Consider the following 17,664-nt stretch of genomic DNA (forward strand, 5'->3'; position numbering starts at 1 on the left):
TGCGTTGAAACTATAACATGCATAAATAGCAAGTGCACTAGTCGCACAAAGTAATAAAGTGATGAGTGAGTATTGTTCCCATGAGGATTGGTTGCTAAGCACTAAGTTTTCTACTGTTTTCAAGTTGGAGCAAGCGAATTTGTTTGGATTAATGGGAGAAAATTAAACTTAAAACTAAAACAAAAATTACTAAATGGTTAAAGCTAATTTATGAAAGCAAGATTAAAAACAAGGTACTATCACTTCAAACAAACAGTTAGGGTTTTGACTTCATTCGGACTCTATGGATTAAACCTTTAGATTATGCTATTTCCATATTCACATGCACTGATTGTAAATCGAATTCTCTAAATTGTAAAACATACGTTCTCAGGCTATGTTTCCCTACTTTTCCCTATTAAACTTCCGCACCCAACAATTTGAAGATTAATAGTTCTAAGCTCATTAAGCACATGGAATCCTAGATTGATTTCATTGATTCTTAAATCTATCTCTAGCATTCAATACTACAATGGTGATTACCCAAGAAGCTTAACATGACTCATTTCTCAATCTCATCATGTTCATCAATTACAAGCAATAAATTCAGAATAACCACACAATCCATGCAATAGCATATGAAAATAATAAAAATCAATTGCTCAATCCATGAGAATCTGAACTACATCAAAACCCTAACCCAAAATGAGTTAGTTTATAGCTAAATCAATATAATAAGCAAGAAAAACAATAAACACAAAGTTCAACATATTAAAATGAGAGAAAAGACAAGAGATCTCCCCTAGTTGAAGAATCCACCAGATTCAATCCCAAATCTTCTCACTTTTCCACTCAAATTCGTCAAATCTAATCTAAGGAAGATGAAAAAGCTGCTCTATAACTAGAAAAACACGACCCTTCTCAAAATGCAAAGTTTTGCTTTTATACCTCGCCCAAAAACCAGACTTTGCTAAAAAGAAACAGTGCGTTTTTAACGAAACTGAAAATTGTATACTTCGCCGCGGTGAAGAAGAATCTCGTCGCGCGACGAAGTAAAAGTAACTCTTGAGCGTGACTCATTTCGCCGCGGCGAATTTTCATGAAGAAGTTTAAAATTACAGAATTGCCCTCCGCTTGCTTCTTTGCTTGAATCTTCAATCTTCGTTGCTCTCCCATTGAAACAAGCTTCATAGTGCTTTACTGTGCTTCAGAACTTTCCCAACTTCTGAGATTTGCTTACTCTGAGTCCAGAAACTCCAATTCGCTCATTATTTGCTCAAAATGTCCATTTTGGCCTGAAACACAAATATAAGAATTAAGTATAATTCAGGCATAAATGAACTAAGAGTACTAAAATCCGGCCTAAAAGCCTAAATAAACAGTATAATCCTCGGATTATCAATACCCCAAACTAGAGACATGCTCGTCCCCGAGCATCAGGTACCAAACAAAAAAAAAAAAAAAAAACTCCCAAACAACGCAAAACAGAAAAATTAACAAAATATTAAAAAGAAAAATATAAGACTCAACTCAACACAACGAACTGCCTAGAATTTATACAAGTCTAAAAAATTGTTGAAAAATTATTACTAGAAAAATGTTCACACTCCAAGAAGTTATAAGTTGCATCGACTATCTTTCTCTATTTGGTCCCCCGAGTAGGTGATCCCCACTTCAATCCACCTTCTGACTTCCTAGATATTTTATGCAAAAATGTAAATTTATCAAATGGCGACAGACTCCATAAGCAATATCAAACTACTCTCCCTACTGAGGATCAGACATCGCTAAGAATCAAAAGGTCTTTGCAAGCTTGTAACATTAGGCTCGGGTAGTGGGCTCCAAAAGAAAAGAAAAAGATAAAAAAACAAAAGAATTTGGTTTCCTTAAAGCAAACACTAAGACTTAATCCAACTCCCACATCTTTTCTCAACCATCACTCAAAATGTCAACCATTTAACAACCTTCAACCACGAACAATTCTTATTGTTGCCATTGTAATGCAATTCTCAAACTAACATATTTTTTTTTCTTTTTTTACATCAATTTAGGTTAAATACCTCTCTTATTCTTCTTGCCTATCTCACAACCCCCAACTATTCTTTTAGTTCATTCACATAACTCTTCAAGTTCCTTGTGTTTGCATTAGGTCCAAAATTCTCCTAAAGGGTATGATAAAGTGTTTAGGGTAGTTGGCTTGGAAAATTTTCGGTTTGCAAGAAAATAAAAAGCAATGATAATCTCATAAGGCTCAAGTGGGTGACTAGGGAACAATTCATTCGTGGGTTGGCTGGAAAGGCTCAAACGTTCCGAAAAATGCCTAAATCATTTCCTCAACAATGTCTATTCCTAGAATTTCGCCTCAAACACTTCTCTACTAAGTTATAGAGTCCACCAACATTATCAAACTTTACCTAACCACATAAAATGAATCTAAGCATGCTGAAATAAATGAAAATGGTGGCTGAACCACTCAACAAACCTCAATCAAAATTCAGTCAATAAACATAAACTTGAAGCAATGCTTAACATTTTTCAATAATAAAATCACAACAACCTAATCTCATCATTGATTTATACAATTCATCATTGGCATACACAACAAAAACACAAAATTAACTACAAAAAAAAAAATTTCTCAAATTTTTCCCACCCCCAAACTAAAGACGACATTGTCCCCAATGTCACATTATGCACAAATTAGGAGTAGAAAAACAAAATCGACAAAGTACGAGATAGTTCCCTACTTAATTCGTGAAGTTGAAGTTTTGCTCAACAATGTGCACACCCGTTCCTTGACTTTTTCATCACCAAAATCTGTAAAAACAATTGAAAACTATGGTGTCCACTGTGTTAGAAAAATTAACTGACTAATATGAAAATATTACAACCCTAATCTTGTCTTTACATCAACTACGAAATTAAAACAAAAATTAAACAACTAAAACAACTAAAAACAATCCAAAACACAAAGTATTAACTGAGTTCAATGTTCGAAATGAAATACAAAAAAAACTAAAAAAAGTGCTCATTCTTCGGCCTCCTCGTCTCCTTCGACATCATCCTCTTCTGATTCGGAGCCCATCCACTCATCTGAATCCCAATCAGCCCATTAGAATTCTGCAGTATCAACCTTGAGCTTGTTGAAGCTACTCTTCTACATTTCATACATCATCTGGGTCTACTCTACTAGACAATCCTGACGTTTTGCCATACGTCTCATCTGACCCATCATCTGCTGCATCATTTCCCTTATGGTGGCTGTGGAATTGGATGATGAGGCAGCGCCTTGTGTGGTTTGCTGCTGTTTTGTCCCTACGCTAGGTTGCTCATCGTTTGGACGTTCAAGGTGCTTGTGATAATAGTTTGAGTCGAGGATTGGGGCAGCGTGTATAAGTGGCAGTGTGGATAAGTGGCTCATCATCATGTACCTCGATTCCTACTCGAGTGCACAAAGCTGTAATGAGATGTGGGAAAGGGTAACTCCCTCACCCTGGTTTGGCTGTATGCTTAATGTTGTTCAGGATTATTTGTCCCACATCCATACTCTTTCTTGTGGCAATAGAATAGAGCAGTAATGCCTTCTCATACGTCACCGTACTATAGTGTGTCTCCAGTATCATCCTCGCACAAATAAAGTATTGCCACAACCGAGCCACCGGTGTCAAGTTAGTTCCCTTGATGCTCTTCTTGCCCTTTTTCGAAACCTCGTAAGTGGTGTTCGGTTTCGTAATGACCGAAAGAATGATATCATCCTCAAACTGTGTCTTCCTAAAATTTGCATAATCATTCTGGTCAATCTTAGGCAAGTTATAAAATTTTGATCACCTTTGTAGTAGATGCCACATCAGTACCCCTCACAAACACAGTACCAGATTCACACTTCGGGAGGTTGGCATAAAATTCTCTCACTAGTGGCTCTACAACCGCTTTTATAGGTGCACTCATAAAAGTTCCCAATGTCTCCCTTGACTCCAATCCATAGCCTGGCTCGCGGTCAATCCACGCTCAAGAATAAATCCTTTATCTTTCCTTTGGGCTGCCCTTTCATAGCGTGTTTGAGCCTACTCACTCACAAATTGGTTGTCTACTTTCTTTCCTTTTTCTTTACCCTTAGACAACACTTTGAGCGGCATCTTTCCAAAACTATCAATCAACTCAACAATTCAACTTAACAACTCAACCCTAAACGCCCTATGAACAACCACAATCAATCCTGCAGTAAAACAACACTTCCAAAATTTGCACTTAGACCCCCAAACTACAACTTTTCCAAACTCAACCAAATGCTCTAAAATTCAAAGCCCACACTCCTCAATATAACACAATGCAAAATCAACACTTCCGCCAACATAAAATCAATGCACACTATCACCAAAATTCACAACTCAACCACAATCAATATTTTCAAATCCACAAATTAAAACTCAAAAAATTGCGATTAAAAGCTTAGGGAACTTGAAATCTTACCAAAACAAGGGATTATTCGCCACTAATTTAGCCAAAATTCATCCTAGATTGCAAAATCCCCAATTTCTTGAACCCACAAATTTCTTCAATTTTTCGAAAAGATCTTGGTTAGATCAAGTTGTTTTGGTGTTTAGAAAGGTTAAGGAGTGAAAAACTTTTCTGGGAAATCACTGGGAAGGCTCTGGATTGAAGTTGGAAATTTTTTCTCTCAAATGGATTTGAAAAGTTTCGCAAAAAATGAAAGGTTGCACAAGGTATTTATAAAAACCAGGTTTCGCTGCGGCGAAGTTCTTCATTTCTAAAACCCTAAAACCAAACCCAGTCGATGCCGCGGCGAAAAATTACAGTAGCACATCGCCCCGGCGAAGAACAATCTTCGCTGCGGCGAATTTTCCTTAGTACATTTTTGCCCATTTTTCTTCGCCGCGGCGGAAAAAAACAGAGACACATCACCTTGGCAAAAAAGATACTTCGCCGTGGTGAAGTTTGGCACTTTTCGAATTCCAAGTTTTTCACAAATGTGCGTCGCTGCAGCGAAGAAACTTCTTCGCCGCGGTGAAAACTAGACAATTCCATTTTCCACCTTGATTCGATAATTCACCCGAAACACCCACAAACACACAAATTAGGCTTCATCTAAAATCATAAGAAAACTAAACAATTAAAAATAAACAACAACAACTAAAAACACTTGGGTTGCCTCCCAAGGAGCGCTTGTTTATAGTCGGAAAGCTCGACTCTTTCAAGTTCTCATGTCGGAATGTCAAGCTGGAGAGGAATTGACTTGCAACTCATCACTCCGTCGATGTATGGCTTCAATCCCTAACCATTGACCTTAAATGTGCATTTTTCTTCATGTGACACCTCCACTGCTCCGAATGGGTAAACTCTTGTAACTATGAAGGGTCCGGACCACCTAGATCTAAATTTTCCTGCGAAAAGCCTAAGTCTAGAGTTAAACAACAACATTTTCTGACCTACTTCAAAGTTCTTCTTTCTTATATGCTTGTCATGCCACTTCTTGGTCTTTTCCTTGTACATCCTAGCATTCTCATAAGCTTCGAGACGGAACTCATCGAGTTCATTCAAAGTCAACATCCTTTCCTCCCCAGCAGCTCGTAAATCCATGTTGAGCTGCTTTACTTCCCAATAGGCCTTATGCTCGAGTTCCATTGGCAAGTGACATGCCTTCTCATAAACCATCCTGAATGGAGACATACCAATCAGAGTCTTAAATGCAGTTCAATAGGCCCATAATGCATCATCCAATTTCCGTGACCAATCTTTCCTAGATGCATTAATTGCCTTTTCTAAAATTCCCTTAAGTTTTCTGTTCGACAGTTTCACTTGGCCGCTGGTCTGTGGATGGTAAGGTGTTGCAACTCTATGTTTCAACTTATACTTTCCCAACAGGGCATCAAATTGCCTATTGCAAAAGTGTGATCCTCCATCAATAATGATTGCCCGTGGTACTCCAAATCTTGAGAAAATGTTCTTTCTCACAAAAGTAATCACTACCCTGACATCATTAGACGGCAATGCAACTGCTTCCACCCACTTTGATACGTAATCCACTGCTACCAAAATGTATGTGTTCCCAAAAGAATTTGGGAAGGGACCCATGAAGTCAACTCCCCACACATCAAATAGCTCAACTACAAGGATGTTGTTCAATGACATCTCATCTTTCTTTGAAATATTACCACTCCGTTGACATTGGTCACATTCCTGAACCATCCGAAAAGAATCCTTAAAAAGGGTGGGCCAGTAAAACCCAGATTGAAGAACCTTGGCTACTATCCTAGCTCCTCCAAAATGGCTACCTATTCCATTTTCATGACAATGCCTTATAATACTTTCCATTTACTCTTCCGGAACACACCTACGTATCATCTGATCAGCACAATGTCTATAGAGGAATGGCTCTTCCCAGAAATAGTATTTCAAATCTGAGAAAAACTTCCTCTTTTGTTGGAAGGTCATGCCAATAGGGAGCACTCTCGCTAACAAGTAGTTTGCAAAATCTGTATACCACGGTGCTTCTTCCACTCTCATCAATTTCTCATCTGGGAAAGTTTCTTTGATTTGGGTTTCTTCTTCATTTCCCTGAATTGGTCATTCAATCCTTGACAAATGGTCCGCTACCACATTTTCTGACCCTTTCTTATCTCGTATCTCCAACTCAAACTCTTGTAGCAATAGGATCCATCTTATCAGCCGAGGTTTCGCTTCTTGCTTTGCTAATAGGTGTTTGAGTGCTGAATGGTCAATGTAGACTATCACCTTGGCACCTAGCAAATATGAACAAAATTTATCAAAAGCAAAAACCATAGCCAACAATTCTTTTTTAGTGGTGGTGTAATTCAATTGTGTATTAGTGAGTGTTTTGCTAGCATATTGAATTACATGCAACACTTTGTTTTTCCTCTGTCCTAACACCACTCCTAAAGCAAAATCACTAGCATCACACATCAATTCAAATGGCAGTCCCCAATCGGGGACTGTAATAATAGGTGCAGTTACTAATAACTTTTTTAGAGTTTGATAGGCATGCATGCATTCATCATTAAAATCAAAAGCAACATCTTTAATCAATAAATTGCAAAGGGTTTTAGAGATCTTAGAAAAATCTTTGATGAACCGTCTATAAAACCCCGCATGCCCCAAGAAACTTCGAATTGCTTTAACATTGGAGGGTGGTGGCAGCTTCTCAATCACATCCGTCTTTGCTCGATCCACTTCTATTTCGTCTTGAGATTCTATGACCAAGCACTATTCCTTCCTGGACCATGAAGTGACAGTTCTCCCAATTGAGTACCAAGTTCATCTCCTGACATCGCTGTAAAACAAAAGAAAGATTAGATAAGCAATTATCAAAAGACGAACCAAAAACAGAAAAGTCATCCATGAAGACTTCTATAAACTGCTCCACCATATCTCCAAAGATCGACATCATGCATCTCTAAAATGTGGCTAGTGCATTACACAAACCAAAAGGCATCATTCGGTAAGCAAATGTGCCATAGGGTCAAGTGAAGGTCGTCTTCTCTTGATCTTCAAGAGTGATGGCAATCTGATTGTATCCTGAATAACCATCCAAGAAACAGTAATAAGCATGCCCTGCCAATCTCTCTAACATCTAATCAATGAAAGGAAGTGGAAAATGATCCTTTCTTGTCGCTTCATTTAAGTTTCGGTAATCAATGCACACTCTCCAGCCTGTGACTGTCCTAGTTGGTATCAATTCATTGCTCTTATTCTTTACCACTGTGATACCTCCCTTCTTCGGAACCACTTACATCGGACTCACCCATGGACTATCAGAAATGGGATAAATTATTCCCGCATATAGAAGTTTCACTACCTCCTTTCTCACCACTTCCTTTATCGAAGGATTCAATCTTCATTGTGGTTGAACTCTAGGCTTGATATCATCCTCCATGAGTATCTTATGCATGCAAAAAGATGGAGAGATTCCTCTAATATCCGAAATAGTCCATCCAATTTCTGATCGATGTTCTCTCATCACCCGAATCAATCGCTCTTCTTCCAAATTGCTCAACTTTGAACTGATGATTACTGGGAATGTTTCCAATTCCCCAAGATACACGTATTTGAGGTGGGAGGGTAAGGGTTTCAATTTAAGCTTTGGAGGTTCCTCATTTCTTTCCTTTGCCTTCTTTTTCTCAAAATCAAATTCCTTAAATTCAAGATCTTGGTTCTCATCAATCAGCTGAAGTGCTTCCAACAATCTAGCACATTCATTCTTTGCCGACTCATCTACCTCTATTGTTCTTGATTTGCCAATACACACTTCTAGAGGTAGTTGCGGAGTGTTCTCTTCAATGGTCTCCGCTACTAGTTTATCTACCACATCAACACTGAAACACGAATCCGACTTGGATGGAAACTTCATAGCTTCAAACACATTGAATGTTACTGTTTCATCTTGAACCCTTAATAGTAACTTTCCTTCTTGCACATCAATGAGTACTCTTCCTGTGACCAAAAACGGTCGGCCCAAAATAAGAGGCATTTCCTTATCCTCCTCCATGTCCAATACAACAAAATCTGCCGGAAAGATAATCTTGTCCACCTTCACCAACACATCTTCAACTATACCCCGTGGATGTTTTATGGACCTATCTGCAAGTTACAACGACATGGTCGTTGGCTTCACTTCACCAATTCCCAGTCTCCTGAAAACAGAAAAAGGCATTAAATTGATGCTAGTATCTAAATCACATAAAACTCGATCAAAAGTAATATCTCCTATAATGCAAGGAATAGTAAAACTCCCTGGATCTTTGAGTTTCAGGGGTAGCTTCTTCTAGATAATGGCGCTGCACTCCTCTATAAGCATCACTGTTTCTTCATCCTCTAACTTCCTTTTGTTTGATAAAATCTTCTTGAGAAATTTTGCGTAGCTCGGCATCTATTGCAATGCATCTACAAAAGGAATGTTAATATGCAATTTTCTAAATATTTCAATGAATTTGGAAAACTGCTTATTCTGATTCTTTTTCTTTAGTCTTTGAGGGAACGGCACAAGTGGAGTGTGATGTGCCAATTTGGGTGGTATCTCGGGAAATGGCAATTTCTTTTTCCTTTGTCTTTACCTCACTTCCCGTTTTTGTTCTTCTTCCCTAGAAATAGATGGTTTCTCTTCAGCCACAATCTCTTCATCTACTTCCTCATCAGATTCTTCCTTTTCATTTGGTGGCTTTTCTTCATTCCCTGCTTGCTCCACCTTTTCCAAAACTATCCCACTCCTCAAAATTATTGCATTTGCTTGCTCATGTGGGTTAGTCACTGTGTTGCTTGGTAAAGACCCTTGTGGTCTCTCATTTACCTTTTCAGCTAATTGCCCCATCTGTACCTCTAGATTCCGAATGGACGCCCCTTGATTTTTGAAATTCATCCTCGTCTCATTCATAAAACCTGTGGTCTCTTGCATAAACTTCCTAAACATGTTCTCCAATTTTGTCACTCTTGGGTCTCCTGGTTGATTATTCACCCCTGTTTGGTTAGTTGGCAATGCTCTTTCGTTCCATTGATTGTTTTGCTAGTTCTGATTGCCCCAAGATAGATTTGGATGATTCCTCCAACCCGGATTATATGTGTTGGAATAGGGATTGTTTGGTTGCCTCTGATTTCCTGCCAAGTAGTTAACCTACTCCGATGATGACGATGATGAAGCAAATGTGTTCCCCACTTGACAGTCATTGCTCACGTGATTACCTGCACAAAAATCACAAGTTAGTTGAGGAGCTTGAATAGAGTTTACCTGCATACTTCCCAATTGTCTCTGAAGTGCTGTCAATTGGGCTAAAATGGCTGTATATGCATCAACTTCATGAAGACCCATAGATTTCTTCGGTTGCATGCTCTCATTAGGTCTTTGATAATTGTTGCTTGCCAGAACCTCAAGCAACTCGTGAGCTTCTTCTGGAGTCTTATTCTGTAGTGCTCCTCCCGAGGCTGCATCCACCATAGTTTGCACATTCACCATCAATCTGTTATAAAATGTTTGGACTTGCATCCAAACTGGCAACCCATGATGTGGACACCTTTTCAGTAATTCTTTGTATCTCTCCCAAGCCTCATACAAAGATTCTGACTCTTCCTATAAAAACGATGTGATATCATTTCTCAGCTTTGCCGATTTTGCTGGAGGAAAGAATTTGGTCAGGAACTTCTGTGCTAAATCATTCCAGGTTGTAATCGTTCCTGTTGGTAATGCCATTAACTATCCCTTAGCTTTATCCTTCAATGAAAATGGGAATAGCCTCAATCTAATGGCATCATCTGACACTCCGTTTGACTTAAAAGTATCAGAAATCTCCAGAAAATTGGCAATGAGTAGATTTGGATCTTTCTTCAAATCTACCCTGAACAGTACCGACTGCTGGATCATCTGGATGATTGCTGGCTTTATCTCAAAGTTGTTAGCTTATACTACTGGTCTTGTAATACTCGAACCACTGCCATCAACTGAGAGAATTGAAAACTCCCTTAGTGTTCTATTTTCTGCCATCTCTATAACTATGACTTCTGGTTCAACTGTGGCCTCTCTTTCCCTTCTTTCTCTGTTAAGTCTTCGAGTGGTTCTTTCAATCTCAGGATCAACAGGAACCACTGACTGACGTCTTGCTCTTCGCATAAACTACACAGAAAAATAGAAAGAGTGAGATCACAAACCAACCCAAAAGAATAACAAAAATTAAACACACAAAAATTAAACAAAAATAAAGCTCTAATCTAGCTAACACAAGAAAATTTTAATGTTAACACAAAACTCAATCCCCGGCAATGGCGCCAAAAACTTGATGCGTTGAAACTACAACATGCATAAATAGCAAGTGCACTAGTCGCACAAAGTAATAAAGTGATGAGTGAGTATCGTTCCCATGAGGATTGGTTGCTAAACACTAAGTTTTCTACTGTTTTCAAGTTGGAGCAAGCGAATTTGTTTGGATTAATGGGAGAAAATTAAACTTAAAACTAAAAAAAAATTACTAAATGGTTAAAGCTAATTTATGAAAGCAAGATTAAAAACAAGGTACTATCACTTCAAACAAACGGGTAAGGTTTTGACTTCATTCGGACTCTATGGATTAAACCTTTAGATTATGCTATTTCCATATTCACATGCACTGATTGTAAATCGAATTCACTAAATTGTAAAGCATACGTTCTCAGGCTATGTTTTCCTACTTTTCCCTATTAAACTTCCGCACCCAACAATTTGAAGATTAATAGTTCTAAGCTCATTAAGCACATGGAATCCTAGATTGATTTCATTGATTCTTAAATCTATCTCTAGCATTCAATACTATAATGGTGATTACCCAAGAAGCTTAACATGACTCATTTCTCAATCTCATCATGTTCATCAATTACAAGCAATAAATTCAGAATAACCACACAATCCATGCAATAGCATATGAAAATAATAAAAATCAATTGCTCAATCCATGAGAATCAGAACTAAATCAAAACCCTAACCCAAAATGAGTTAGTTTATAGCTAAATCAATATAATAAGCAAGAAAAACAATAAACACAAAGTTCAACATATTAAAATGAGAGAAAAGACAAGAGATCTCCCCTAGTTGAAGAATCCACCAGATTCAATCCCAAATCTTCTCACTTTTCCACTCAAATTCGTCAAATCTAATCTAAGGAAGATGAAAAAGCTGCTTTAGACTAAGAAAAACATGACCCTTCTCAAAATGGCAAAGTTTTGCTTTTATACCTCGCCCAAAAACCTAAGACTTTGCTTAAAAATGAAACTGTGCGTTTTAACGAAACTAAAAATTGCAGACTTCGCCGCGGCGAAGAAGAAATCTCACCACGGTGACGAAGTAAAAGTAACTCTTGTGCGTGACTCATTTCGCCGCGGCGAATCTTTATGAAGAATTCTGAAATTACAAAATTGCCCTCCGCTTGCTTTTTTGCTTGAATCTTCAATCTTCGTTGCTCTCCCATTGAAACAAGCTTCATAGTGCTTTACTCTGCTTCAGAACTTTCCCAACTTCTGAGATCCGCTTACTTCTGAGTCCAGAAACTTCAATTCGCTCATTATTTGCTCAAAATGTCCATTTTGGCCTGAAACACAAAATGTAAAGAATTAAGTAGCAATTCAGGCATAAATGAACTATGAAGTATCTAAAATCCGGCCTAAAAGCCTAAATAAAACAGTATAATCCTTGGATTATCAGATACACTTCTTTGTTTTTTAAGCGGGCATGGGATATTATTAGTACAGATTTCAGAGATGCAGTGAGACATTTTTTTGCTACTAATGAAATGCCAAGATGTGTTAATGCCACTAGGATTGCTTTGGCTCCTAAGGTGGAGAGCCCGAGTCATATGACGGACTTTAGACCGATATCTTCTTGTAATGTACTTTACAAGTGCATTTCTAAGGTGATAATGAATCGGTTTAAAGTAATGCTTCTGGATGTTATTGGGAGTTCCCAATCGGCTTTTGTCCCGGGTCAAAGGATTTTTGATAATATTCTACTGACTTGGGAGCTTTTGCGAAATTATCATCTTAAGGGTACTTCACCTCGATGTGCCCTTAAAATTGATATTCGGAAAGCTTTTGATACTGTGAGTTGGGATTTCATCCTTTTGGGACTACGTACTGTGGGGTTTCCTTTGCGTATGGTGAGGTGGATCATGACATGTATCCTTACACCGTATTTCTCTATTGGCCTGAATGGAGAGCTTCACTATTTTTTTAGGTCCCCCCGGGGTGTTCGACAGGGGGACCCTCTTTCTCTTTACCTATTTGTGTTGGCTATGGAGGGGTTAGCTGGAATCTTTCGGGAAACCTCTCACAGCCCTGGTTTTCATTATCATTGGAGGTGTAGGTAGGTAGCTATTACTCATTTGTGTTTTACGGATGATTTGATGGTGTTTTATTGAGCAGATGCTTCCTCTGTTAGCCTGATCAAATCAGCCTTGGATTATTTTGCCAAGGTTTCTGGGTTGGTGACTAATGTAAAGAAGAGCCAGTTGTTTCTTTCTAGGGTTACAAATGAGAAGCAGATTGGGTTACAGTCTATCATGATTTTCCAGTTGGGCCAGTTACCAGTCAGATATCTAGGGGTTCCTCTGATCTCTACCCGGCTTCGACATTCTGATTGTAGGCCTCTGTTAGAGCGAATATTTTCTCGGATTAAACTATGGACGTCGGCATCTTTGAGCTATGCAAGCCGACTATAGTTGATCAAGTCGGTGCTATTCTCCATACAGGTATATTGGTCATCCATGTTTCTTTTGCTGGCAGCTATTGTTAGTAAATGGTCCCGTATACGCAGCGAAAACAAAAATTAATATAACAGGATCGTTTACATGAGCCAAGATCAAGGGTATAATTTTACAATTCATATTAAAGCAAGAATCTGCAGAAATTAATAATCTGTGTTTAGAAACCATACGCACGTTTGGAGGCTCCACCACGATTGTCTTTGAACGTTTTGCTATCAATCCAAGTGTAGGATCGAACCTGCGTAGTCCACACGAAGACAATCTCAAAAGAACCAAAGAGGGATTTGCTAGATCCTCTTTGGCTTCAAGATTAAGAAGAAAAACAAATCAATTGAAATTGATTTTAGGCTAAGAGTGTTTCTGCCATGGGAGTGAAAAGAGAGGGCTGCTGTGTGTGTTATTTTTCAAGGAAAAATCAATTCTATTTATTAATTAACACACACTTTTTCTTTTTATAGTAAAATAATAAAGTTGCCCTAATCCCATACGAATAGGCTTGGGCTCCAACCCAAACGCCCCATATTGCCAAACACTCCCAATTTGATTTATTTTATTTTCCATCATTATCTCAATTAAAATCAATTAATATATATTTAAATATATATTAACATTTAACAATAATGATAATATATTTAAATATGTGCGAACACACATTTAAACGTAATTTCACTTATTTAATTTTTCTAACAAATTAAATAAAGGCTACGACCTCAGCAAATTTAATTGCACTGTGAAATTACCAAAATACCCTTTCGCCTTAAAAGATGAAAACGCCCTTCTTTCTTCTTGGATCTTAAATTATCTTCTATGTGTGTGACCCATAGGCTCCTCATCATATCGGCAGTGTATAGTATCGCGATTAACACCAATTAATCGTCTCACTAATACACAGACCAAGATTAGCCCCTAGCAAGGCATCATGGCCACCCGATAGATTCAGATTCAGCAAAGTAGCTACCTGTCAACGATATGGTTACCGTGCAATTCGATCCTTTCATCATACGTTATCTCGATGAGACGAAGACATAGAAATAGTGTCAACCTTTGGTTACTCTCGATATTATTTATTCAGTTTCTAGACCAATGACCCGTATTATAAACTGGATAGAGCAACAACTCAATCCCACTGTGGCCATAGTTTTAGTGTCATTGCCATATACTGAATTGTGCCATGAGATAACTTTCTCCCATACCCAGGAGTGATGAATCCTCTGTCAATCCACCATAGTCTTGATACACTCCTTAATGCAGCCAATCACCACCCTATTGACAGCTCTGAAAAGAACTGCGTTAGGCTAGTGTCAAACTACACCAATCGATGCACAAGGCGCTTCGGTGATCTCAAGTCTAAGGATCACATGCACCACCATTCGTTAGAGGGTTTGTTCCATAGACACTGGGGTTACTATCCATATGGAATCCTCTGGTGGGTCAATCCAGTGAACTTGCTGCAGTGTAATCGCCTACAGCAAGCACCCATGTGTTGCACCAGGTTGTCACCAAACAACCTTGACAAGTGAGATCAGTCACTGCCTTTTGACAGGGTCGTTTAACACTATGATAGCCTTACCGTATTATCTATGCCCTTACTTTAGAATAATACTGGGGCTACAGACGTTTCTAGAATGGCCACCATATGTACTCATAGGGTTTTCACTATCAAGATTTGAAACACTTGATACCCTCGTCACGGTTCTACCATTCTAAGGACATATATCAATATATATTGCAATAATAATGGTTTACGCGATATAGAATAAAATGCCTTTTATTGATTAATGAACATTATTACAAAGAGTCAATTCTACAATAATTGATTGGCTTTAGGGCATCTACTCTAACAACTATAGTTAGATGAATTGAGAGTATTTTGGCATCATTTCTTTGGAGGGGTACTTCTTTGTTCCCTTCGGGTGCCAAGGTTGCATGGTCTTCTATTTGCTATCCATTGAGAGAGGGTGGGCTAGGGATTAAGAGGATCTAAGATTGGAATAGAACGGCTATTCTTAAACACGTGTGGAGACTACTTAATGATAGGTCTTCTGTATGGTCCTTTTGGGCTCGTTTGGTTCTCTTCCGTGGTTAGTCCTTTTGGCATATTCGAGTTACGTTTGGGGCTTGATGGGCTTGGAGGAAGGTTTTACTTAGTAAGGTTTGGTGCCGGGGTCTTATTGTGACTTGTATCGGTGATGGTAGGGACACCATGTTATGGCAAGATTACTGGCTGCCATAGGGACCTTTGTGTGACTTACTCCCTTTTAGAACGTTGACTTCCACTGGTTTGCCATAGGATGCTGGGGTTTCAAACATTATTCGAGATGGTTTGTGGGATTTTCCTTTAGGTAGTGCTGACCTTTAGCATATCTGGGACTCCATTACAGTGCAGCTTTTAGCGAGTCTTCCTGACCATCTTGTGCGGAAGGGCCACCCGTCTGGGTGTTTCTCTATTGATTCAGCTTGGAATGTGTTGCGAGACAAACGGGATGTGGACTCGATTCATCATCTCTTGTGGTTTCCAGGGCATATTCCATGCCATTCTTTCATTCTCTAGCTCGCTTCTCTTGGTCGGCTTCACACCATGGATCGGCTCAGCTCTTATGGTGTCATTACGTCCTCCCTGTGTGTTTTGTGTAGTTCAACTATAGAGACCCATGACCATTTGTTTTTCAGTTGTGACTTCTCAAGTTATGTTTGGTGGGAGGTCACTACTAGGACGATCACTACATGGCCTACTCTCTCTTGGCTCCCTCAGCTCTAATGGGCTAGCTTGCATCTTAGACACAAAGGTGACTTCAGACACCTTCTTTCCTGGTTGGTCCTCTCAGCCACTGTTTATGTCCTATGGTTTGAATGGAATAATAGAGTGTTTCGTCAACACTGTAGCTCTCGCAGAGATACTGTTTTAGCTATTTGTGATCTAGTCCAGGCCAAGATTTTGGGTTTAGCACCTAAGTACGAGATCTCGACCCAGCTCCGTGCGATATGGCATCTTCCTATTTAGCTTTGCATAGAGCCTGCATGCTCTTTTATGCCAGTTTGTGGCTTTGTGATTTATGGCATCTTCTTGTTTTGTTTTGTGGGGAGCCTACGTGCTCTTTTTACGCCATTTGTGGCTTTGTGGGTTTTCCCATGTGTTTTTTTGACTGAGAATTATCAGTCATCCTCTTAGGGTATGCCCCTCGCTTTTGTACATTTTTTGTCTCTTCTATAAAATACTTACCTTTTCCAAAAAAAAAGTTTAGGGTTTCAGGTTTAGGGTTTAGGGAGAGAGGGAAAAAAAATGAAACATACCTCTAAGTGTTTTGCTCTCATCTCGTTCTCATTGCCGGAACTTTGCTGGCTTCTTCCGAGTGTGTCCAGTGTCAGAATCGGACAATCCACCCATTGTTGGAAGGAGTATTGAACGAGCTATCTGGTAGTTCCATTACTGCCTATGTTCGCTGCTTCGTTCGCTAAGATTTGGCCGTGAAAGTTCACGGAATCTACAGATCTGTTTGTTCTCGCTACCTTAACTTTGCTGGCTTCTTTCGAGCGCGTCCGGTGTCAGAATCAGACAATCCACCCACCGTTGGAAAGAGAATTGAATGGAATATCTGATCCTTCCATCACTGCCTACGTCTAGTGCTTCGTTCGCTGGGATTTGGCCGTCAAAGTTCACGGAATCTATAGATCTATTCGTTCTCGCTGTCAGAATTTTGCCAGCCTCTTCCAAGCGCGTCCGGTGTCGAAAGCGGACGATCCATCCACCATTGGAAAGAGTATTGAACGAGCTATCTGGTCGTTCCATCACTGCCTGTGTTTGCTTCTTTGTTCATTGGGACTTGGCCGTGAAATTTCACAAAATCTCGATCTGGAGTTGCTTTCGTAGTGCCACGACTAACTCTTCTGGGCAGGATCTACAATCCCCACAGTTGTTTCCACCTTGTTGACCTCTGGTTATTGAAAAACTCGCTGTTTTTTCCCATGAACGTGCTTTTTTGGTTGGGTTTCTTTGCCCATTCGTGGACCTATTTTTGGTGTCATTTTCTGCAGTTTTTTTTGTGGTTTCTTGCTGGTTTTGATTGTTCTAGATTCCTAGAAAACATGGTTGCATTTGGTCGGGTTTAGGATGTTTTTATTATGCGCACAAACTATTTGATAAAAGTCCTCTATAGGCTATGCGGGCGCGCCTCGGCGCCTAGTGCACCAACACACACGCCTGCTGCTGCCTTCCCACTCATTGGCCCTCCCGACCACCTTCCCCTTTCCAACACCAAAACCTCTTCACCCCTGGCATTTTTTTCACAAATCCCCACTGTTTTGAACTTTTAAACTCACCTAAATCACACATTTTTTTCCCGCCACCAAGTGTTCGACAAAATGTCCAAACCAAATCCCTCACTCCCAAATAACACCGTGCCGTACCCAACCCAAGCCAAAACTTTAAACACTGCCT

General features: G+C 39.3%; 1 non-coding gene across 1 annotated transcript; it reads left to right on the forward strand.

Annotated features, from left to right (window-relative positions):
* The first annotated feature begins 10,001 nt into the window (after positions 1–10,001).
* LOC116105447 lies at positions 10,002–10,108 on the forward strand. Its single transcript, XR_004124083.1, has one exon. It is a non-coding gene; the product is annotated as a small nucleolar RNA R71 (small nucleolar RNA).
* Positions 10,109–17,664: the final 7,556 nt, after the last annotated feature.

This window comes from Pistacia vera, unplaced genomic scaffold (genome assembly GCF_008641045.1).
Source record: "Pistacia vera cultivar Batoury unplaced genomic scaffold, PisVer_v2 Contig499, whole genome shotgun sequence".
NCBI lineage: Eukaryota > Viridiplantae > Streptophyta > Magnoliopsida > Sapindales > Anacardiaceae > Pistacia > Pistacia vera.